Source organism: Dama dama, chromosome 24 (assembly GCF_033118175.1).
Source record: "Dama dama isolate Ldn47 chromosome 24, ASM3311817v1, whole genome shotgun sequence".
Classification (NCBI taxonomy): domain Eukaryota; kingdom Metazoa; phylum Chordata; class Mammalia; order Artiodactyla; family Cervidae; genus Dama; species Dama dama.
In genome coordinates, this window is record NC_083704.1 from 34562185 (window position 1) to 34586244 (window position 24060).

General features: G+C 42.9%; 1 long non-coding RNA gene across 1 annotated transcript in view; it reads left to right on the forward strand.

Annotated features, from left to right (window-relative positions):
- LOC133045757 (uncharacterized) overlaps positions 1-24060 on the forward strand; it is a 315619-nt gene that overhangs the window by 176781 nt on the left and 114778 nt on the right. The window contains exon 2 of the long non-coding RNA XR_009690332.1: positions 23877-23935. This is a non-coding gene — a long non-coding RNA (uncharacterized LOC133045757). The remainder of the gene's footprint in view (positions 1-23876; positions 23936-24060) is intronic.

Below are 24060 nucleotides of genomic sequence, written 5' to 3' on the forward strand. Positions count from 1 at the left end.
AATAGACCCAGGCTCCAGCTTGTTCTCTAATGCAGGAAAATATTTTTATTTCCTTTTTATATGATCTTTTGCTTGACAAGTCCTTCCTTCACAGCGAGTAAAGATCCATAGCCAAACCTAGTCTCTGACCCCTCATATTATGAATGGGAACTCAGCTACATGCCAAGTATAAGCTTTACTCATCGATTATTCAGCTCCTAACACTCACACATGAATGCATACTCCAAGACCCCAGCAGTCTTGGGCTGAGAGGCCTATATTACTTTCCATGGGTTCAGTGATAGATTTTCTATGTCATGTTAGCATCCCACATGTATATTTTGTATCTTCTGCCTTTAGGGATTAAAAAGATAAACACATTTCATTGTGCAATTTTCTCGTTAGGAGTAACTTTGAGGCAAAAGTCTCTAGTTATTTAGAGTAAAGAAAGTGAAAAACTGTTTATAATTCAGTTCAGAGGGTAAAAATTTGTTCTTTCCATGAATATACTGAAGTGATTTGCCTAAATGATTCAGAGTTGATTTCCCCAATATATTAGTTATGAACAAAAGAATTGTATTCATCTTTGGACTATTTATAATATTAGAATAAAGTACTTGTCAAATAAGGCTCTAGTTTGATAAGCACAATATACAAGGAGAAAAATGAGATATATTTATTCTTGTTATTTAGGGAATATGTGCTTTATTGTACACACTTTCCTTCTGGCTATGGAAAAAGTAATTTATCGGCAAGTCTTTTCCTTTCATTTCCCTTAAATATAAAGATTAACTGATGGCTTAACAATCTTGTTCAGGTTATATTTATGAAAGATAGCTGTTCTCACTCAAAACCTCCCAATATTGAAGTTTTAGCATTATTCATAAAGATACGACAGGAAGACCTTCAGTCATAAAAGTTGAGATGTATCTCATACTAACAACTTGAAAGGAATGTGAGCTGGAATTTCTTTTTATTAATTTACATGAGAGGGAAAAGTGACAATAGCCAAGAACTGAAAAAATGAATTTTAGCAATCAGGTTGACTTAATTTGAGCTCGTCAGGTGCCAATGCAGTAAAGGTATGTTTAGAGTGTCAGAGTGTGGCTTCCTGTGGTCAGCCTCCAGGAGAAAACCAACAGTGGGTGTGACATTGACTAATTAGCTTGCTTTCTTTGCCTTCAATCAAAGGCCCTTAAAATATATTCAAGGTTGGTAGCAATGTCCTTGGACTTGAAGGCGACCTATTTATATTGTCTTCATCAACGTCAACTGTTGGGTTCCAAAGAGGAAGAAATATAATCCAGGTCCAAGGACAACAACCATTGAGAAATCCCTTCATCTCTGAAAGAAAACCAAAGCATCTCTCAGTTCTGTTTATGAAATGCTTAAGTAATTTTTCTCCGCTGCTGAAAAAAAACACACCCCACAGCTGGAATCACTTACAACGTAGATTTGATTGTTTTTTTGCAAATTGAACGATTAATTCAGGCAAGCAACCAAAGATTTAATTTAATTTTAAACTGGAATGGATGGACAATCCTACTGGCTGAATTCCTAGCTTGGCAGACTTTGGGGTCTCAGCAGTTAGTTTAGATAATATTGTGACTCCAGTAAGTCCATACTGGAAGGTAGACCAAGTTTTTAAAAAATGTTTTGGTACCACTGGCCTGACTTTCTTTTTATGTATGTTTTCCTGCTTTAAAATGGAGTACTTGAAGGGATAATTTCAATCCTATTCCTCTACCCAAGGGCTCTGTGAATTTGTAATTGCATTTCACTCCTGCCGGGGACAAGTAACATGATCAAAAACTGCCAGTAACCTCAGACAGGAATTTTTATGACTTGAGTAGTACCTCCTCTAGTTTGGCCAAATATATTTATGCACAACCAGCTTACTCCACTCTATTCTTGCCTGCACACACTTTGGAGGCAAAGTTGAATCTTTTGTGAGCCGTGGAAGGCCAAACTAACCAAAAAATTTACCCTGAACCACCCCAAAGATCAAGCTAAGGGTGGCCCAGATGATGAAGCCAAGCATGAGCTACCGTCTTTATTCAGCAGCTCTTTGTAGAGGATGACACGATGCCAGCCTGCAGAATGTTCTGAGAGATGCTTTTGCTGCTGCTGCTGCTGCTAAGTCACTTCAGTCATGTCCAACTCTGTGCGACCCCATAGACGGCAGCCTACCAGGCTCCCCCTTCCCTGGGATTCTCCAGGCAGTAACACTGGAGTGGGTTGCCATTTCCTTCTCCAATGCTTGAAAAGTGAAAAGTGAAAGTGAAGTCGCTCAGGCATGTCCGACTCTTAGCGACCCCATGGACTGCAGCCTACCAGGCTCCTCTATCCATGGGATTTTCCAGGCAAGAGTACTGGAGTGGGTTGCCATTTCCTTCTCCAGAGAGATGCTTTTCAGTTCAGTTCAGTTCACTCACTCAGTCGTGTCCGACTCTTTGTGACCCCATGAATCACAGCATGCCAGGCCTCCCTGTCCATCACCAACTCCCGGATACTGAAACTCATGTCCATCGAGTCGGTGATGCCATCCAGCCATCTCATCCTCTGTTATCCCCTTCTCCTCCTGCCCCCAATCCCTCCCAGCATCAGGGTCTTTTCCAATGAGTCAACTCTTCGCATGAGGTGCCCAAAGTATTGGAGTTTCAGCTTCAGCATCAGTTCCTTCCAATGAACACTCAGGACTGATCTCTTTAGGATGGACTGGTTGGATCTCCTTGCAGTCCAAGGGACTCTCAAGAGTCTTCTCCAACACTACAGTTCAAAAGCATCAATTCTTTGGCGCTCAGCATGCTTTTACCTGATGATAAAGTGTAATTGAATGATGAGGCAAAGAGCAGAATTAGCACAGAAAAGACAACACAGTTGACCCTTGAACATTGGTTTGAATTGCATAGGTCCACTTACATGTGAATTTTTTTCAATAGTAAATACCACAGCAGTACATGGCCCATGGTTGGCTGAATCTGCAGGTGAGGAACTGTGGTTATGGAGGGTTGACTGTAAGTTATACTTGGATTTTCGACTGTGCGGGGATCAGTGTCCCTAAACCTCCATTGTTCAAGGTTCAGCTATACTCTTAAGGTTGGTCTGAGACTTTCTTTCAGGAGAAAAAATTGAATTGCATAGTATCCTGGGGATTCTAGAACTTTCAACACTTTTCATTATTTCTTAACAGGTCTGGTCAGTTAAAATGGCAGTGGGGTTTCACCTTTTGGCTTTGTTTATTTTTATTACTCCTCCCTCCTTTCTGCCTTCCTTCCTTTCCCAACTTTCCTCCTTGCATCCTCTTTTCCTTCCTTCATTTTTTTTTTTGTGTGTGTGTGTGAAATAAATCTTCTCTGATACTTGTATCTGTCTATAATTTTCTCATAGGAATAGAGCCAAAATAAATGCACGTTGCATAATGAACATACTTTTAAAAGCTGAAACCAAGGCAATACTGCTGCTGCTGCTGCTGCTAAGGCAATACTAGACTTGTCAAAATGCTGCCCCATTCTCTGAATTTCCACATCACCTTGCCCAGGCATGTCACAGCCAACTTCCAGCTCCACATCAAAGAACTTTCTGCCCTTGTTTTGTCACACCATGATGATGATTTGCTCCTCTGGATATTCATGCCACCTTCAAACAATCCCTTGTGCACTCCCAGTTGGCAATTTTTACTCTAAAACTTTGTTTTATTACACAAGTAATACAGGAAAACATCCTTGCTGGATAAAAATGAAACATTCCAGAAGGAAAAAAGCAAAAATGGCCATAGACCCCTTAAGGGGGTCACTCATAGGCCATAGAGTGACCTCTGTTCACTCCTAGAACAAACAACTTCAGAGCTCTGAAAGTATCTTCCCAAGATTTCTTCTAGGGATTTACACCCAAATTCATGCATATCTATCTACGTATGTATAGATGGGTTGTTCATATGTATGTGAAATCATCCTTTTATATACTTTAACAGTCTCCTTGAAATATAATCATGTGCCATCCATTTTTAAAAACTCTTGTGAGGATATTTCACATCCTTGTCAACACTTGTTATTATCTATCTTTTCGATTGTAGCCATCTTAAGGGGTGTGATGTGATATCTCATTGTGGTTTTGATTTGCATTTTCCTAATGGTCACAAGGAATCAGACCTGAGTGGACAACTGAACAGCAATGACAACAATGGCCATTCATATGAACATCCTTTCATGTGCTTTTTGGTCATTTATATATTTTCTTTGGATTCTTTCTCCATTTTTAAATTGGGTTATTTGTCTTTTTATTACTGGGTTATAAGAATTCCTTAAATGGTATGGATTCAAATGCCTTGTGTATGTGTGTGCTCAGTTGGGTCCGAGTCTTTGTGACTCTATGGACTGCGGCCCATCAGGATCCTCTGTCTATGGGATTTTCCTGGCAAGAATACTGGAGTGGATTGCCACTTCCTCCTTCAAGGGATCTTCCCGACCCAGAGATTGAACTTTGTCTCCTGCACTGTCAAGCGGATTCTTTACCACTGAGTCACCTGGGAAGGCTTATCAAATGGCAAATACTTTCTTCAATTTTGTGAATTACCTTTTTATTTATGTGGTGGTGTTCTTTGAAGAAAATTAAAGATTCTTAATTTTGGTGAAGTCCACTTAATCTTTTTCTTTTGTCACTTACGCTTTTAGTGTCATATCTAAGGAGGTTTTGCCTAACGCAATGTCATGAAGATTTCCTCCAAAATTTTCTTCTTAGTTTGTAGCTTTGGCTGTTACATTTAGGTCTGTAATCCCTCCATGGTTAATTTTTGTGTATGGTGTAATGAAAAGGTCCAACTCCATTCTTTCTCAGGTAGTTACCTAGAGTTAGAAGGCTCTGTAATATATCTTTCTCATCCCTACTTTTCTATAAAAGTGAAGTAGCTCAGTCATGTCTGACTCTTTGCGACCCCATGGACTGCAGCCTACCAGGCTCCTCCGTCCATGGGATTTTCCAGGCAAGAATACTGGAGTGGGTTGCCATTTCCTTCTCCACAGGATCTTCCTGACCCAGGGATCAAACCCAGGTCTCCCTCATTGTAGGCAGACGCTTTACCATCTCAGCCACCAGGGAAGTCCACTTTTCTATAAAAGTAGCCACTATTCTGAATCTATTACTGTTGTTCAGTTTAATTTGTCTTTTCTTAAACTTCTAATAAGTGGAATCATTTAGTATATACTGGTTAATGGGTGACTTCTTTCACTTAAAATTTCCTGGATGGTTTATCCACGCCCTTGTTTGTCTCTTTATTTTTTTGTTTTTGTTGTTTTCATTTTTATTGCTAAGTAGTATTCTATTGTATTTCATACATGTTTATTCATTCTCCAGTTGGAAGACTGTTGGTTTGCTTCCATCAGGGGACTTATAAATAAAGCTGCTATGAACATTCTTGAGCATATCACTGAGTGGACATATGCACTCAATTCTGTTAGGCATATATCTAGGAAAGAAATTTCTGAGTCATAGGCAGATGTGTGTTTTGCCTTGGAAGATAAAGTAAACAGATTTTCAAAGTGACGGTGCCAGTTTACATTCCCACTGGCAGTGTAAGAGAGTACCAATCGCCTACAGCTTGACCAGTACTTGCTATTAATTCTTGACATTCTGGACCATGGGTGGTGTTTTCTCACTGTGATTACAGTTTGCATTTTGCTGGTAACTAAAGATGTTCGGAATCTAATCTTTTAATAAGCTTTGGCCATTTGTGTAAACACCTTTGGGAAGTGCCTGGTAAAACTGGTTGCTAATTGTTTTATATCAGTTTGTCTTTTTCTTTTTGGTTTGTAGGAACTCTTTATATATCCTTATATTCTTGATAGTTTTGTCAGGTGTACATACTGTAGATATTTTCTCACAGTCTATGGTTTGCCTTTTCTCTCTCTTACTGTTTTTTAAATGTACTTTGCTAAATTGAGATATAATTCACATAGCAAAATTCATCTGTTGAAAGTATTTAATGCAGTGCTTTCTACCACATTCACAAAGTTTTGCAACCATCAACACTGTTTAATTCTAGAATATTTTCATCACCTCAAGATGAAATGCCATATCTATTACTCCTTCTTCTTCCTTCCCCTCAGGCCCTAACAACCACTGATCTACTTTTGTCTTAATAGATTTGCCTATTCCAGGCATTTCATTTAAATAGAACCATACATTATGTTGTCTTTTGTGACTGGCTTCTTTTACTTAGCATAATGTTTTCAAGGTACATCCAGGTTTTAGCATGTATCAGAATGACATTCATTTTTTAATTGCTGAATAATTTTCCACTCTATGCATATACCACTTTTATTGATCCACTCATCAGTTGTTGAACCTGTGGATTCTTTTAATAGATTTTTGATGAATAGAAGTTCTTAATTTTAATGAAGTTCATTTTTTAATGGACGGTGCTTCATTATAATCTACTTAAGAAATCCTTGTCCTCTTCTGTGACTTACTATTTAAACCCCTTCATTGTCCTAGATATCTTCCCACATTGGGATATTGGTGGAGGCTTACTTCTTTCTTTCTACTGACTCCTTGTAGCCACTTCTCCATTGCTGGATACTGGATGATTTTTCAGTGTGTTGCTATTAAAAACAATGTTGAAATAAAAATTTTCTCACCAGCTGAGTTTGTGCATGTATGCAAGGATGTCTTTAATTAACTTCTTAGAAATGAAATTGCTGGATCAAAAGTTTGTACATTTTAATTTTTGACAGAGCCTACCAAATTGTCTTCCAAAAAAGTCTTCACCAAATTTATGTGCTTACCAAGAGGTAGAAAAGTGCCCATTGTGCCACATCTATGCCATTACTTAATATTGCCTGCATGCTTAACTGCTCAGTCATGTCCAACCCTTTGCGACCCTTTGGACCATAACCTGCCAGACTCTTCTGTCCGTAGGACTTTTCAAGCAACAATACTGGAATGGGTTGCCATTTCTTCCTCCAGGGGATCTTCCTGACCCAGCGATTAAACCCACATCTCCTATGTCTCTAGCACTGCAGGTGGATTCTTTACCCACTGGGCTATCAGAGGTATTTACTTGATATTATTGGTCTTTAAAAATGTTTGTCATTCTTATAAGCATACTGATATTTTCTTTAGGACATTCTTGCTTTCACAATCCTTGGTGGGTAGGGATTCCTTTCCCCTTACCACTGTAAGTCTCCCTTAAGTTTTGAGGTTAGCACTGTGTCACTGTCAAGGAGAAAAAAGTTTTCTTCTGCTTTATTTTATTCAATGCCTGGGGGCCTGTGAATTAAACAGGAAACAGATTAACAGGAGAAAAAGCACACAAATTTTATGAATATTAACATGCACAGGAATTCACAGAAAAGAGAAACTGAAAAAAGTGATTGGAGTCTGGGGTCTCATATGCCATTTTAACAAAGGAAACAGATTCAGGTTTCAAAGGATGATATATTGTGGGCCAGTGACTGCAAAATATCTTCCATTAGTTCTCCCTATGAGAGTTATTTTCGGAAGGTCTGTTTATGCCAACTCATCTCAGTGTCAACTCCTAGTCTCTGATGACAATTTGTCCTTCCCTTTTTGGTACTGGGAAGGCACCTTCATGGACCAAGCACCTCTGCCTTGCTTTTAGGCAGATAGGGGTAGTGCAGAGAAATTCTCTTCTTGCATCTGTTACCTCTCAACTGCCTTTGGCTCAAAGTAACCTCTGTGCCAAAATGACATATTTTGACATGGCATCTTCTGAACCCCTTTAGCAAGAAAAGTGAAAGTTGTTCAGTTGTGTCCGACTCTTTGCAACCCAGAATTCTCCAGGCCACAATCCTAGAGTGGGTAGACTTTCCTTTCTCCAGGGGATCTTCCCAACCCAGGAATCAAACCTAGGTCTCCCACATTGCAGGCAGATTCTTTACCAGCTGACCCACCAGGAAAGCCCAAGAATACTGAAGTGGGTGGCCTGTCCCTTCTCCAGAGGACCTTCCTAATCCTGGAATCGAACCGGGGTATCCTGCAATTGCAGGCAGATTCTTTACCAATTGAGCTGTGAGGGAAGCCCCTTTAGCAGGAAAATGAATATCTACTGCTTAACTGTTAATTTAACATTAGAATAATCAGAGTCAGACTTGATTTAAATCTGTAAGTGTGAGATAAATGTGTACATCGCTTTTCTCTGCTGAGGGTGGAGTTTCTGGAGTTCTTTCTCACAGGCTGCTCAACCTCGGTCAGGGCCTCGTCAGTGTCCAGCTGTTTGAGTGAAGCCTCTGCAGGCGCTTGACCCAGGTAGGCACACTAGGGAGAAGATTGTCTGCACTAGGGCCGAGCTCACACCTCTTCCAGCTGTTAAATTGTGGACATTGTCTGGCTCACAAACCAACCATTCACGTGGTTTTCATTTAGCGAGTTTAAAATGGACAAAGAAATGCCCTAGGCCACCTGGCTGTCCCCTCTCCATATACAGCGTAGAGGAAAAGTTGCTAATTCCAGTGGGCTAATTCATTTGGAAACCCTAAGATCCCTCAGATTTCAGATAGGTATCCTGTCTTGGGTTTTAGTTTTAATCTGCTCTTTTGCCATTTATCTTTGACAAAGAGGCAGTGTAGGGAGATGATGTAACCTATTTATCAATCTGATGGCTCTAGACGGAACATGAAACCAAGAAGACTAATTGGTGACTTCATGAATCAAAGTTCAGTTGGCACTTAGCTTGTAAAGGAAGCTGTTTAAGACTTAAGAGTTAATTACTGGCTTCGGTTCTTCAAACCATAGGCTGAATCTGAGTGGTTTTGCTCTTAAGTTAGATCATGAGATCAACACACTTAACTCACATGTGGCTTTAATTCACTAAGCACCTCTGTTGATGTAAATGATGAGCCTTCACAACAGAAATGCAAACAAGATGCTCATTCCCTTGCTTGCTAATTACTCTCTCCTCTCCTCTCCCTCTTGCTTCGAAACGTATAATCAACCCAGCAGGCACACTCAGCTCTGTGAGGTGCTCACAACTAGCGAAGTTCATCGGCCCACCCAGGGACAGTGGGCAAGGTCATGGCTGCCCTGTGCACTCAGGCCAGGGCATATGCGCCCGTGTGCAAAGGTGATGTCCGCACCAGTGTTTAATTTCTCTGTTTGTGTTTGGCTGAGACTGTGCAGTTATATTTCTTTGAGTCAGTATTGCTCTCCCAGATCACTCCTAGAGTTCTGTTAGGACTCTTTGGCTTGTTAAGAACAGAAACTACTTGTAGTAAACATTACCCATCCTAATTTATGGAAACATTTCAAAAACAGCCAAATATAGCCATGTTGCAGGGAAAGGGGAATATAGAACTGTGTCAAGTTTTCAAAATTCAGTTAGGTCATGCTGTCCCTCTCTCCTTCCCTGTCTCGTGCTCTCTCGCTCTCCTTTCCTCTGCCTCTTCTTCCCTCTCTCCCTCCCACCTCTCTCTGCTTCACTTTGAGCCTCTCTTCTACACACTTCCATTCTTCAGCTTTCATAACCCATTACAGATTTCATTCCTACACTTACTAATGAAATTCCTGAGATACTCTGATTGGCCCACTTTCCCCTTCACCACACATCACGAGAGCAGCCATCCAGTCCACTGCCCACCATGAACCCACCAGATTCAACAAGGCTTGGCATGTCTTCAGCATCATCTCTCTACTCACCCCACTCCCCTCCCTGCCAGGTAGTGTTGCCTCTGCACTCCCCTCTGGTCTCATAAAGTCATTGTTGTTCCTAGTACCCTGGATGCTAAGTGTTTGCTCACCTATCTCTCTTCCCTGCCAGTCCCAAACTCTCTACTTTCCAAATATACTATTTCACCATTAGTCCCCAACATCGAGGGGAATCAAGAAACACTTGCACAGATAGATGAATCTGTATAGCTCCTCACCTGAGAAATACTGTCTTGGTTGATTCAGGACTCTGTAACAAAATGTCAGAGACTGAGTGACTTTGACAACAAATAATTGCTTCTCACAGGTCTGGAGGATTGGAGGTTCAAGATCAAGGTGCTGGTTGCTGCAGTTCGTGATAAAAGTGCTTTTCATGGTTTGCAGATGGCCACCTGCTTGCTGTGTCCTCACATGGCAGAGAGAGAGAGAGAGCCCTAGTCTCTTCCTGTTTTTATAAGACATTAATCCTGTCATGACCCACCTTCATGACCTCATAACTCAGTTACCTCCCAAAAGTCCTACCTCCTAGCACCATCATGTTAGGGATCAGAGTTTCAGCCTATGAATTTGAAGGGGATGCATTTGGCCCATAACAATGTGGCTGGACTGCATTGTCTGTTCATTTTTTTTTTAATGTAAGTGAAATTAATAGGGTAAGATAGAATTTCCCAGGCTCTGGCTCCATACCTCCAAAAGCTGAGTGAATAGGGCAGCACAGTACTGGGGTCCAGGTCTTACTCCTTCGACAGCTCATTTCCCACACGCACCTCCTGCATCCATGGGGGTGGGGGGTGGGTGGGGACGGTGGCACTAGCCCAGGAGGCAGGATCTCTGTGAAATCTAGGCGCCCAGATGTTTTCACCTGGATGCTCAGCGTGCTGTTCTGAGGATCGCCACCCAGGCTATCTGCCTGCTTCCTGCACAGAGACACTTCATTCCTGGCCTCTGGCCCTGCCATCGGTTTGCTGTCAGCTTCGCCATTGATTTTAAATTTTATTATCGGCTTTTAGAGCACTCGAGGACCCGAGGCTTTCCTTCACCATCGATTCGCTTGTTCACAGCCAAGGGAATAAGCTTTACCATCTTCATTCCCTGGCGGGTGACCAGCCCCTCTATCTTGCTCTTGGAGATATACTTGGCTTGCTGTGGGTCAAGTCTTGGAGACTGTGCTCACTTCCCCAGACATCTGTGGTGTGGAGACACCTCGTTCTAAGCCAGATTGAAATCTCTGTCTGTTCACCATGACCGAGTGACAAGAGCTCACTTGTACTGAGTGCACAGCCTTTGTCTGCTACCTTGCTAACCTCTTGGCACACCACATCTCATTTCATCTTCCAAAAGTCCTGAGGACATACATGATTTATCACCAGTTTACAAACAGGGAAACTGAGACTCATAAAGGCACAGCAACTTAGTGACTATAGAGGCATACCAATAACCTCTTCAACAGTGCTTGTCAAACTCACTACCCAAGGTGTTCTGTGACTGTGCATGCGTAACATACAGCTCAGGCCATGGGAAACACACCCCACAGGCTCAAATTCAACACCCAAACTGGTCTGTGTCATGATCAATGAGACAAGTCAGTGATCACATGCTGAAATATCTTGGTAGCCTTAGATCGTGCTAAAAGTTTCTCATCATGGCTCCTCAGTTCTGTACTTGCCTTTCACCAACTGGTACCCAAGGATTCTCAGACCTGCTCCAGCCAGTGGCCCACACTTGCGTGGCACTGCTCCCGTGGACCTGGAACATCTCCTCCTGAGACGTAGCCCTGTAGGAATTGTTTCTGTAGCCAAAGGTGGGAAGGAAAGGGTCATCCTTGTCGCATGGGATTCTAGCTTGTTCCTGCCCTACCGGCTCCACTTCTTTCTGTCCTCATCACAGCCGCTGCAGGAGTAAGCTGTGTCTGCAAGCTAACTGCCCTCCTTTGACTGCAGAGAAGATAGCCACCTGAAACTCTGAGCTGGAAACTCTAGGTCAGCACAGTGCTTCCTACTTCTAGAAGCTCAGGGATGGGACAGAACCTTTTTTTTTTTTTTTAACAGCCTTGGCCTTCTGATCTGCTCTTCCTCCGCTTCCCTCTCTCTTCCTGTGCTCTCTCTCTCCTTCCCCATTGTGTAGTGGCCTAAATTTTTCTCCATGAAACACGTGTCTGTCAGTATGAGATCCCAGGGCAGGCCTGAGAGCCAACACAGCAGAGCACAATAAATCCTGTGTCTGGGTACCTGGGCAGGTGGCACGTGCCAGCAGCCTGGAGCTAAAAACACAGCCAGATCTTCTGGGGGAGTGGGTTCTTTTCGTGGCCTTGCCAGCATCCCCAGCAGGCTGGGAGCACTGCTAACTCACACTCTGTGTGAGTGCTAACAGAATAGGAAGGGAGGAAACCTTTTGAAGGCTAACATTTTTCACAGTGCAGTAATCACAGGCAGCTTGTCATTCCCCCAGGCGGGAGGCACGTGTTTAATTTATACACCCTGGCCGTCAGGTTTTGAAGTTCGCACTGGCTCTTCTGTGCCTTCCAGGGTTCAGAGGATCAGATGGGCGCCACCCCGATGGGCATGGCCATGTGGGCCCAGGGCTACTCAGGACCAGTACGTAGGGGCCCTCAGCAGTTCCTCACTACCACCATTCCCCTCTCCTAATAAGTCATTTAGCCTCTTAAACCTGAGTTCCTTATGTGTCAAATGGAGTTGATAAAAGTTAACTAGTTTTCAGGGACTTGGTGAGGATTCAAGGAGGCAGTCCATGTGAGAGTCTGGGACCTAGCACCCAGTAAGGACATGATGAACATTAGCTCTGTTTTGCTGTCATCATTGTCTGTCATTTACAGGTGAGGTCTAGAAAAAGTCATTAAACTGCCCAGTCACATGACCAGTAGGAAGTAAAGCCAGGATTTAAACCCAGATATTCTGACTGCCAATCCTAGGTGCTTAGCCACTGTGCTTTATTACTGTGTATAGACTGTGTTATAGAATTGTTGATAATGAATCTACAAATCCCTCAAGGACCAAGATTGTGTCTTAATTTTTAAAAAAATTAAGTATAACTTATTTGGGGCTTCCCTGGTGGCTCAGTGGTAAAGAATCCACCTGCAATACAGGAGACCCGGGTTCGATCACTGGGTCGGGAAGATCCCCTGGAGAAGGGAATGGCAACCCACTTCAGTATTCTTGCCTGGAGAATCCCATGGACAGAGGAGCATGAGGGGCTATATAATCCACCGAGTCGCAAAGTCAGACACAACTGAAGTGACCGAGCACGCATACACACATAGCTTATTTACAATATTGTGTTAGCTACATAGATGTACAGTGTAGTGAGCCAGTATTTTTGCAGATTATATTCCTTTATAGGTTATTATAAGATGATGGGTATTATTCCCTGTACTGTACAGTAAGTATGTCCTTGTTGCTTATCTGTGCTATATGTAGTAGCTTGTATCTCTTAATCTCATACCCTTAGTTTTTCCCTTTCCCCTTTTCCTCTTCCCTTTTGGTAATCACAAGCTTGTTTTCTATATCTATGAGTCTGTTTCTGTTTTGGATATACATTCATTTGTTTTTGTTTTTTTTTTTTTAAGATTTCACATATAAGTAGTATGTTAAAGTATTTGACTTATTTCACTAAGCATACTATTCTCTTGGTCCATCCACATTACTGCAAATAGCAGTATTTCATACTTTTTTTTGGCTGAGTAGTATTCTGTAGTATATATCTGCCACATCTTCTTAATCCAATTGTCTGTTGATGGGCACTTGGGACAGTATTAGAACATACTTCCTGGGGTAATGTGGGAATTAAGTGGAGTCCCAACCTAAAGATGAAGAAACTGAAGCTCTGAGAAGTTAATGTGCCCAAGGTTATACAGACAGTAAATTGGAGAAAAGAGTTTTGACTTCCAACAGTATGACTCCAGAATTCAAGTTCCCAACCATTGTATTTGTCAAGATTCTCCAGAGAAACAGAACCAATAGGATGTGTATATACATATGGAGACAGACTGATTTAATGGAATTGGTCCATGTGACTGTGGAGGTACAAATCTGAAACCTGAAAGGTAGACTAGCAGGCTAGAAACACAGGGAAGGGCTGTGGTCCAAGTCTAAAAGTAATCTGCCGGCAGAATTCCTTCTTGCTTGTATACACACACACACACACACACACACACACACACACACACACACACACACACACACACACACACCTGGAAATGGCAGCCCACTTCAATATTCTTGCCTGGAGAATTCCATGCACAGAGCAGCCTGGAGGGCTACAGTCCATGGGGTTGCAAACAGTCGGACACAACTTAGTGACTAAACCACCACCACCATACATATAAAACACTGAGAATGATGCCTAGCCCACAATAAGCACTGTGCTAAGCATTAAACTGCCTGGTCAGGGCTCTATATCCAGTGTCTGGAACTAGGAGCACACATAATAGGAGCTGAATACGTGTTTGTTGACTGACTTGACTCCCTCTAGTGCTCTTTGTCATGTTTCAGGCCAAAGATGTTTAGCGCTAAAAATCTTAGGACACATCTAACTCCCTCATCCTCGTACGTGATTCCTCCCATAAGCAGCTGAGCCCAGAGTCCTGGAGTTATATCTCATTTCAGGCACACTTAATAGGGCTACTTGGGCAACCCAAACTCTGCTCAAATGCCACACCTGGATACGTGCCCTCTTCACCCCACTCCCCTTTCCCACAGTACCCAAAATGGCAGTCATACACAGCACAAGCCTTGACAGAATGGTTTTGGGGAGATCTTTGCATCTAGAAATGAAAGCAGGGCAGGGTAGCCTCCTTCTCCTCAAATACAATTAACTGTGGTGTTTAAACTCTCTCAGAAAGCTCCCCATCGACCAGGAACTTTGTGACTTAATTCCACTCCATTAATATTCAATAGTGAAAACTAAGCCAATTAACTGTTACCAAACCTGCTTAATGCCAACCTGAAGGTGAAAAGTTGGCCCTCCTAGCTGTGTTTCTACAGAACTGTACCTACAGGTGTTTCTGAGCTAATGAGAGTTTAAGAAAAAAAAAAAGGAATTAGGAGATAGTCAAACAATAGGAGCCCCAGTCTTATAAGTTTTCTCCATGGGTGGTTTGCTTAGGAAACCACATAGGAGTTTCCAATTAAAGGAGTATTAGAAGAGTACATCCATAAATTTCAGAGCCAGCCTTAATTTTCTTGTTTGAAAACTGCCAGGGAAGAGAGTGGATTGCAAATATATGAAATATGACCAAATGAGACTTAATGAATTCTAAGTTTATTCACTGAAGTATTTAACTATCCAAGCCATCAAGTGGGGATAATAAATTTGAGTGTGTCATAAGACTGGCCCACTTTAATTCACATTTATAAAATGAGCTATAAATAAAGGGCCTGATTCAGTGCTTAATTTTTAGAGATACATTAACTCTTAATTCCTGTGCCTCCATGATGCCGAGCAATGGAAGAAAATGAAAGAACACGGTGAGATCAGAAGGAAGGTGACAGTTCTAATACTTGGGTCAAAGGGCAGAGGACTAGCCTTGACAATTCAGCATCTCTCATCAGGACACATACCTCTTCCCTTGTCCCCAAAGTCAAGTTAAAACCTAAGTTAAGCACCTGGGAAGGAGGACAAGGCTGATTTGCTGGGGTAATGATGGAGAGTTTAATAAAGAAGACGCTGTTTACAAAGATGAGGGCAGGGTTAAAGGCAATCAGCAAAACATGGCAAATCACTATGGGGCCCTTTCCCCACCTCTAGATCTGAAGAAAGCTACTAGAACTACTCTACTATGGGGTCTCTCAACAACCTACCCCTAAGGGATCTTCATGCCTGGAGTCAAAGGTCAGTAAACTCAGAAACATACAATATAGTTTCAGGTATTGATAAGTGAAATGATGAAAAATAAGGCAGGAAAGGAGTTCTAAACTAGTGGTGGAAAGGTGGGGAGAGACTTCGTGAGCAAAGTGGATAGCGAAAGCAGCTCAGGAATGGTGATGTGTAATCTGAGACTGCAGTCAGAAGAAGCCAGCCAGAGGAGGGCAAAGCATATCTGCTGCCAAGAACCTGAGGGGGACCAGCTGGGCAGGCTTGAGGGTCAGAGAGAAGCCCCGAGAAGCTAGAAAGTGATGAATGAGGTCAAGAGTGAGACAAAGCCTTCTAGACTCTCAGATGCCCTGGGTTATGTTCTAGCTGTGACAAATCATAAATGAGAAGATTTAGGCAAGGGAGTGGAGTGATCTAATTGACATTCTCCCATCCAAGTAGTAACCAGGACCGATCCTGCTTAGCTTCCGAGATCAGACAAGATCGGGCATGTTCAGGGTGGTATGGCCATAGACCTGATTGACAGTCTGAGTGACACTCTGATTTCTGTGAAGGGGATACAAGAAAGCAGAGATAGTAAGACTGGTTACAAAGTAACTGCCCAGTAGCAGATGAAGATGGCTTGTACCATCTTTGTGGGAGGACCAGAAACAAAGAATGGTGTTGGGTCTGAGGTCCATTCCATCTACCTACTCATACTGCAGTTAGTGGGACAGGGCAAGGGGCCTCCCAGGGCTTGAGACAGTCACTACCCAAGAATAAAAGTAGTTTAAAAAAAAAAAAGAACTTTTTGGCATAGTGTCCTAAAGTTTCTATATGCATTTACTACTTTTGCAATTGGAAGAACATTTTTAAAAATTTAAAACATCTACTGAAGGAAAGAACTTGGTAAGGGAGCAGTTGACTTTAATATATATAGAAGAAGAAAAACACATAGGAACTTTGGTAGATCATAAGATCAATGTGGAGTGGGAGATGGCTTTTGCAGAAAGTAATGAAATTTTTGATTGCGTAATTAGAAAAATGGTATCTAGGATGAGCAGGGTGATTCTTTGCGCACCTTGAGGGGATGACTGTCTTATCCATGTGTTTGTCCCCCGTTCATAGGTGCATACTACCTGGTACCTAAAAAGCTTGGAACATATGATTTTGTGATATAATAAGAAATATATTTTCCCCTTGGGTCTTGACACAGAGCTCTTAAATCGCTTGAAATTTTGAAGCATGGAGACTCCCCACCTTTGAGTTTCTGTCTGGGGGTTTCTTTGGCTTCCCATGGTGTGTCAGCTTACCTTCTACAAAGACTACACCTGCCCCTTGGTATCTTAATGGCAGACATTGACCATGTTTTGTACATAAGCCTTTATGCCAGTTCTGAACAAATTTTTTACCCATGCACAGTGAAAATGCTATGTATCAGTTATTCCCTATTACCCCAGGATTTTTAGTTTGTTCCTAATTGTTATACCAAGTTAGGATCTTTGCTGGGATTCTGTTACAACTTTTGAACTAAATTACTATTGGAAGCTGGGCTAGGTATTTATATTGGTCAGGCCACTTTCTTTGCAAGAGACAGAATCACAGTTTAAGGCAGCTTAAGCTCAGTGGTTCACACAAGTGGAAATTCTAGGGATAGATGGTTATGGCTTCAGGCCCGGCTGCATCCAGAGACTCAAAAGGCATCATCAGGGCTTTTCCCCTCTGCCCTTCTCTTGAATGCTTCTCATCACATAGCCAGTATAGTAAATTTGTTCTGTCTGCTTAGCTAAACTGAAACTATATTTTCCATAGTTCTTTTCTGTCCATAGTTCCAGGTTAGTATGAACCACAGACTTTTTGTATGAGATTTGGAATTGGAACTAGAGTGTCATTCACATTTCTTTTTATGCTTGGAAGGCCAGTGCAGGCCATGAGGCACTGCTGTGGCTTGCTTATGCTGCCACTTGCCTATTTGCTCACCTTCTGGGGCTGGGCTTGTACGTCTTCAACTTCTGCTGCAGCTTCACTTTCCTAACTCCTAGGCCAAGTGCTATTTTAGCTCCATGAGGAGCCAGCTTCTCCTCCAGCTTACTTCCATCATCGAAGTGGATGACTTGGAGGTCGGGTGAGACCAATGTGGGTCCTAGTCTCGCTGCATGAATTTCTGCCCATCCTCACAGAATTCAGTTTATCTTTGCTTCCCCTACTTTATGCCCATCTTACCTTCTCAACAACCTGCCCCACAGACCTCGGCTTCCTGCCCTTGACCCAGAAAGAACACTTTCCTATAGACTATTGAACCACTCTTACAACTACAAGAGGCCAAACCATTGTAGCAAATCACCCCCAAATATGTATCTTCTATAGGTTCTGCTTTTCTGAGCAAACTCTGACACAGCAGGAAAGCCAGCCATCATATGCACAAAGTCCTCACCCATACAGACTTAGCACTGAGCGAACTATTATGGTATCTCCAGCCAGAAAAAAAAAAAAAAAAATCCAGGGAGGACTCAGAATAGAGGCATTTTGACTCATGGATTCATTCCTGCATCTACCGTTGTGGTTCAGGAAGGGGCAAGAGGTTCACCAAAGCCTGAGACTGATTCCCACCTTTGTGGCTGAAAAGAAAAGAAGGCAGTAGATTTCACCCAACACACACAGAAGATTATCATCAGGGAAAAAAGAACTGGGTCCTTGGAAGGAGGAGGAAAGCGTGACAGGCAGGCAAAAGCACATGCCCATAACACCCTTCCTGCCTTCTTGTTTTGGGTGGTGGTGTGTTCACTTGGAGAAGAAGAAATAAGATACAGTTAACTGAAAAGCAGTGGTTACTTTGCCCAGCACTGAGCTTAGCGCTTCCTATATATTATCTCCTTTTCATCCCCACATTAACTCTACGAGGAAACCGAAGCTCAGGGAGGTACAACAACCTGCCCAAATTCCCCAGCTGAGGAGTCCAGGGGCTCGAACTTGAACTCAGCTCTGTCTGCCTGTGCTGTTAGTTTATTTCAGTGTCCTGCCCCTATACCCAGAAATTGTGCTGTGGTTAACAATGAACACATTCTCTCTCTGTTGTATTTGCCTAACCTTGGTGATTTTGTAAAAAAAACAACCAGCCAGCTGAAAAAGGAAAACAAACAAACAAAGATAACCAAAAACAAAACAACTGTTTCTTTCTCCCAGGCTGCAGAAGTAAACGATACTGCCAGTGGGAAATAGTTGGTTTGCTGCCGTGTAATTCTCAGCAGTGTTTGGCAAGACAACTCGAGTGTTAGAAACTTTTGGGGGGTGGGTGTAGGCAGAGGGAAGAGTCTTCATTTTAACAACCCAGAAAGGTTGGGAATTTTTTAGATGTTGGCAAAGAAAATTGCCACTATCTGAATGCAGTTGCAACATCACTGTGTTATTAAGTGTTTAGGATATGCAACTTTTGGTAACAATGGAGAAAGCTTTCAGACTATTTCATTAGCAGATTTTGAGATGAACTGGAGAGTAACAAAGGTTTAGGTTCTAACTGTGTGTATTCTGTGGAGTAGAATTGAGTAAGAGCTCAGGGGGAATGTGGGGAGTCTGTGAGTTTGAGGAAAGGTGGAGGGTAGTTTCTGCTTCTCTGTGCCACTGAAGGTTCCAGTCCTCTCTAGGAAACTTAAGATCCTGCCCCTTTGCATAACAAAAGGGGAAAGATGCTTATAACCCAAAGTGCTTTTTTACATAACTAGAAATATTAATTGGGCACCTGAAAGATGTTCAGGATTATTTAATGCACCAAATAAATGTCTGACTATATGTCTTCTCAGCTGGAATTTGCAACTTTCACACCAAAGGAAGTTGAACTAGAAAGGTCCAGGCAGAAAGTGCTAGAAGGGTAGGAGACTTTTCCATTTCTACTCAGTTCTCCTCTGCACTTTTAGCTGGAGAAGCCAGACAGCCCTGGGCTGAGGCTGAGTGGCAGCTATCTGAGCAATAAAATGATGCCACACTTTTATAGGTGTCCGGTTATCTAAAACAAATTCTGCATGACCATGGTGTTTTCCTGTCTTGGATCATAATCTTCTCTGGGAATATAAACTCTGAGCTATATAGCTCAAGCACTGTTTAGCTGGTTCACACTCTCACCGTGGCTTCAGAGCCCCTCAAATCCTTTTTTTTTTTTTTTTTTTTTTTTACTGGAGGGTGTTTACTGGAGGGGATTTGTCATTGGGAGCAGGCAGTTATTTGAGTTTAGGCTAATCTAAAAACCAAAAAGGATGAGGGGAACTCAAGAAATCCCATATTACCAAACATCCTTTTACACATGAAAGCAGAACAGAACAGTAGATGAGAAGCTACTGCTCCCAGCTCCTGCGCCCCTCCCAGGTTTTGCTTCTCTGTTGTGATCCTCTCAGTTGCTGTTGCTCCAGGAGCAGACTTGGAATGATGATCTGAACACAGGGAGTTGATTTAGGAGATGGTTTCAGGAAGCACCAACTAGAGCAGAGGAGTAAGCCAGGGAAAGGAAGGAAGCCAAGAAAGAATGTGTTAGCACGCAATCATGTGGACCAGGGAACTGAATTCCCCTGGGACGTGGGTGCCAGGGGAGAGCACCCCGTTTCCCTCCATCATTCATTGGTTGAGGGCTGCTCCCAGTTTTTTTGGAACTTATAGCCTGTCACTGGCAGAATCAGGACCTTGGGTTCCAGGAAGCCTCTCAGGCAAGAAAATGCAAAGGGTGGCAGTGGATGGCCTGCAGGGCTTCCTGCATTGGTCAATGTGAGGGACACGGCAGCAATAGCAATTACCGCTTCTGAGTCTACTGTTGCGGGGAGGAGTGAGCCTCCATCTTGCTCACCCACCTCTCTTGTGGCCATTGGCCCCTCGCTCCTTTCTTGGCTGTGGACAGAAGCTGACTCTCCCCAGTCTACAGAGATGCCCTGAGAAATTCTTTCTCCAAGCCTTGCTGAGGACAGACAGTTAATTATTCACCAACCACTTAGTTCTGCCAATAACAGTCTCCTTGGCAACCTACAGCCCAGTGTAACAGAAATGAAATACGTTGAAAAAATATATATGGGTTTGAAGACATAGGTAAAGGCTCTTTCTTACCTTTTTCATAAAAATGCCTTTAATTTATATTTGACTTTTGAACACTAATTAAACATAATGGAGTTTCCAGTGCCGTTATCAAGAAGTCCTTACCACATCCGTCCCTTGCCGCTCTAGATCCGTTTGGGGGATGTGTGTTTCTAGGAGACAGGCAAGGATGCTCCCTTCCAGCTGAGGTGCCTGCTTCTTTTTATAGCAAATGATGACTGCCATGTGATGACCCCCAAAGAGCCCTCCACTGCTAATGACAAGCCTTGACTGGCTTTAGCAACAATACTCACTTGTGGTGTGACCTTGGACATGTCACTTACCCTCTCTGGGCCTCAATGGTCTCATCTTTGAAAGCCATAAACTGATGCCACACTCTTAGAGATCTTTAGATCTCTCTGATCTAAAATAAATTCTGCGTGACTGTGATGTTTTTTTCTGCCTTGGGTCAGACCTTTCTCTGGGAATGTTTACAGGGGGAAAATTGTCATTCTCTCTCCTTCCCTTTAAGATCTCAGTGTGATAGCTAAGAACTAAAGCCCCTGCCCACACTTCCTTCTGCTGCAGTGCCGGGAAAAGAGCGAGGCTCCAGGCCCAGCTCTGCTGTTTTGTCAGCGGTGTGATTTGGAATGTCAGCTAACCTCACAGAACCTCTCTTTCCTCATCTGAAAGATGGGGTACATAATTGTACCAACATCTTAAGAGTTATTGGAAACATTTAAAGGAGATAATCTTTGTAAAGCTGCTCAGAAAATATTGCTTTCAGAGGAAAAAAGAGGATTTCCGTTTCTCGGGATCCTCTCCTTTTTGCCTCTCTCCTCTGTCTCCCCACACCAGATCCCAGGAGTTGGTCTCCTAGAACTCTGGGAATTTTTTAATCTCCTCTAGTGATTCTCAAACCTCTAAAGTTCAACTTGATGATCTTATTACATTTATCGTTCGTTTCTAATTAGCAGAGGAAGACAGGCTCACTGTTGAGGAGATAAGTAAATAAACAAAACCAAAAGATACAGAAATAAGGAGATGGAGGACACACAATCCTACAGTCCATCAACAACCATAGTAAATAGATGTATGTTTCTGTTTACTGTTTTTTGGAGGGATGGGGGTACATGATTAAGCCCGTATAGTATACAGATTTTCGTGTCCTGCCTCTTGCCTTTAACATTATCATGCACTCATTTTACTCCATCATAAAAACTTCTTGATGATGATCTACTGTGAGTAGCTACTATTATTTACCTAACTATTTCTCCATTGTTGGATGTTTAAAATATCCAATATTTTATATTGTTGGATACTTAACATATCCAAAGTATTGATATTTTCCCCATTAAAAATAGACCACAGAACTCAGTCACAGATCTCCCAGCTTGCCCTCTTTTTTTCAGTCCCTCAAGCCCTACATGGCAATCATGTCACTGGCATTTCTATGAAGAAACCTTCTGCAAACCCAGCACAGTTGTAGAAGCAAATTCACTTCATTGCTCTCCACTTTCCCCTTCTGTGCCCTCTGGCCAGTCCTGGTGGCTTTGGAGAAGCTTTCCTGCCCCTGTAAGTGGACAGTCATAACTTTTCCTTCTTTCCTGTCCTGCGAGTATTGGCAATGCCTTTCTGGAGCTCAGCACAACTGCCTGGGCCAGAGGTGGGCATGTGAGTCAGGCCTGGCCCATCCTGGTCCGGCAACCAACCAGCAATGGCGATTGGTCCAAGAACTAGTGACAGGAACTTGGAGGTCCAATCAGAATCCTCCCCTGAGAAGAATGACAGATTCTAAGACCACACACGGCAGCTGTGTCGTCTTGTCTCCCTTTTAATGAGGAGGGCTTGTCAGACGGCAGCCTGAGAGAATGCAGAAAACAGAGGTGGCCAGTGAGAAAGCAGGGCTTGGGGGCAGGACACAACAGCTCTAACCCTGAGTCCTGCCTGCGACTCACCTCACACTTAGACCTGGGGGACCACCGCTGGTTCCTTCCCTGCAGCCTGAGCCGGCGCCCTTCCTCTTTGCTTATAGCAGTTTGAGTGAGGGTTCAGCTGCTTACACGGGAAGTCCTGACTGCTGCTTTCCTCAGCGTGGCCTTCCCAGAGGCTGTCCAATAGTGACGTCTTTCAGGAGAGTTCAAACGCAGGCCTCCATGAGACTTGGCAACAGCTGCCCATTCCTCTTTCTGGACTTCCTCAGAAAAAAAAAAAAAAAAAAAAGAGGAACCTGTGTAAATGAGTCAGGAACCCCAGAATCCCCCTGCATCAAACCAAATATCTCCCCATCAACATAGGCTCATGGCGACACGAGACTTCAGCCATAGAAACTATTAATGCCCCAGACATAGACAAGACGGGCCCAGAAAATGTAAGCCTGATTTCTGAGAACTCACTGAAATACCACAGACAGGAGAGAAGACAATCAGAAGCAGATAAAGCTTTTTTTTTTTTTCATATACGTATCCTTATTTTTAAAGTGTGAGTTTCTCCCCCATTTGCTCTTAGACTGCTGTTAACCTTTTTCGTCATTGGATAAGAAGGAAATAAAGGGCTATTTTTGGAGGCATGATGCATAGGAAAATTCTCTGAAAGTGATTTCTCATCCTCTCCATTCAAAATGAGGCACGTGGCTCTGAAAGGTTACTTGGGGTGTGAGAAACAGGCTCTTTTTTTTTTTTTTTTTTTGGCAAGAATTGGGCTGACATCAAGAAAAGCTTTATACATGTGAAAAACTTGGGGAATTGCTATTCTTTTTGTTTTGCCAAGTGCATTCATGAAGGAAAGAGAGGTTCAAACAGAAATCCCCCTCAGCAGGACCTCTCTTATGTCTGGGAAGCATAGGGGATGTTCTCAACATATTTGGCATCTAAATCCCTGCAGGAGTTGGGATGCAATTCAGCTTTCCTGCCTCCTCCACTGAGCTCTTTGGGTGATTCTGAAAAGGCTTGTCCACCATCAGCGCACCAGCCACGTAGTTGACATGACGGCCTCCAGAGGGCGCCATTCTTTCCATATGATCCCATCTCCTCCAGTGTTGAAAGTTCCAAGTTAGATTATCTACTGCCTCCAAATGCCTAACCTATAAAGATCTTTGTGAACTCTTTTTTAAAATGCAAATATTTGAAGAGAGGAAAAGCATGTTTTGATTAGTAATGAAATCCTTAGAGCCAGGAAACGCAAACCACATTGAGTCCTGCCTATGAGGTTTTTCATAGATCATGTCCCTTATTACCAGCCTGTCCTTGTCCCCAGCTGACAGGGTGAAACTGACACCCAGTGAGGTAAAATGACTTGCCTAAAAGTCTCAGAGCTTAGGAAGTGGCCCAGCTGAGATTTGAGTGTAGGACCACCTGACTCCACAGCTCTTTTCTTTGCAGGTTGACAGCTAGACCCTGCAGAAAGAGGAACAGAAGAGGCCAGTGTTGCTGTTTCCGAGGTGAGTGGAAGCCGCTGCCTGGATTGGCCAGGCCTGGGAAAGGGAGGCGGCCAGGAGAGCCAGAGTGTGTGAGCCCCAACGAGCAAGGGGTGGATGGAGATCGAGGCCACCTGCCTTTGCTCCTT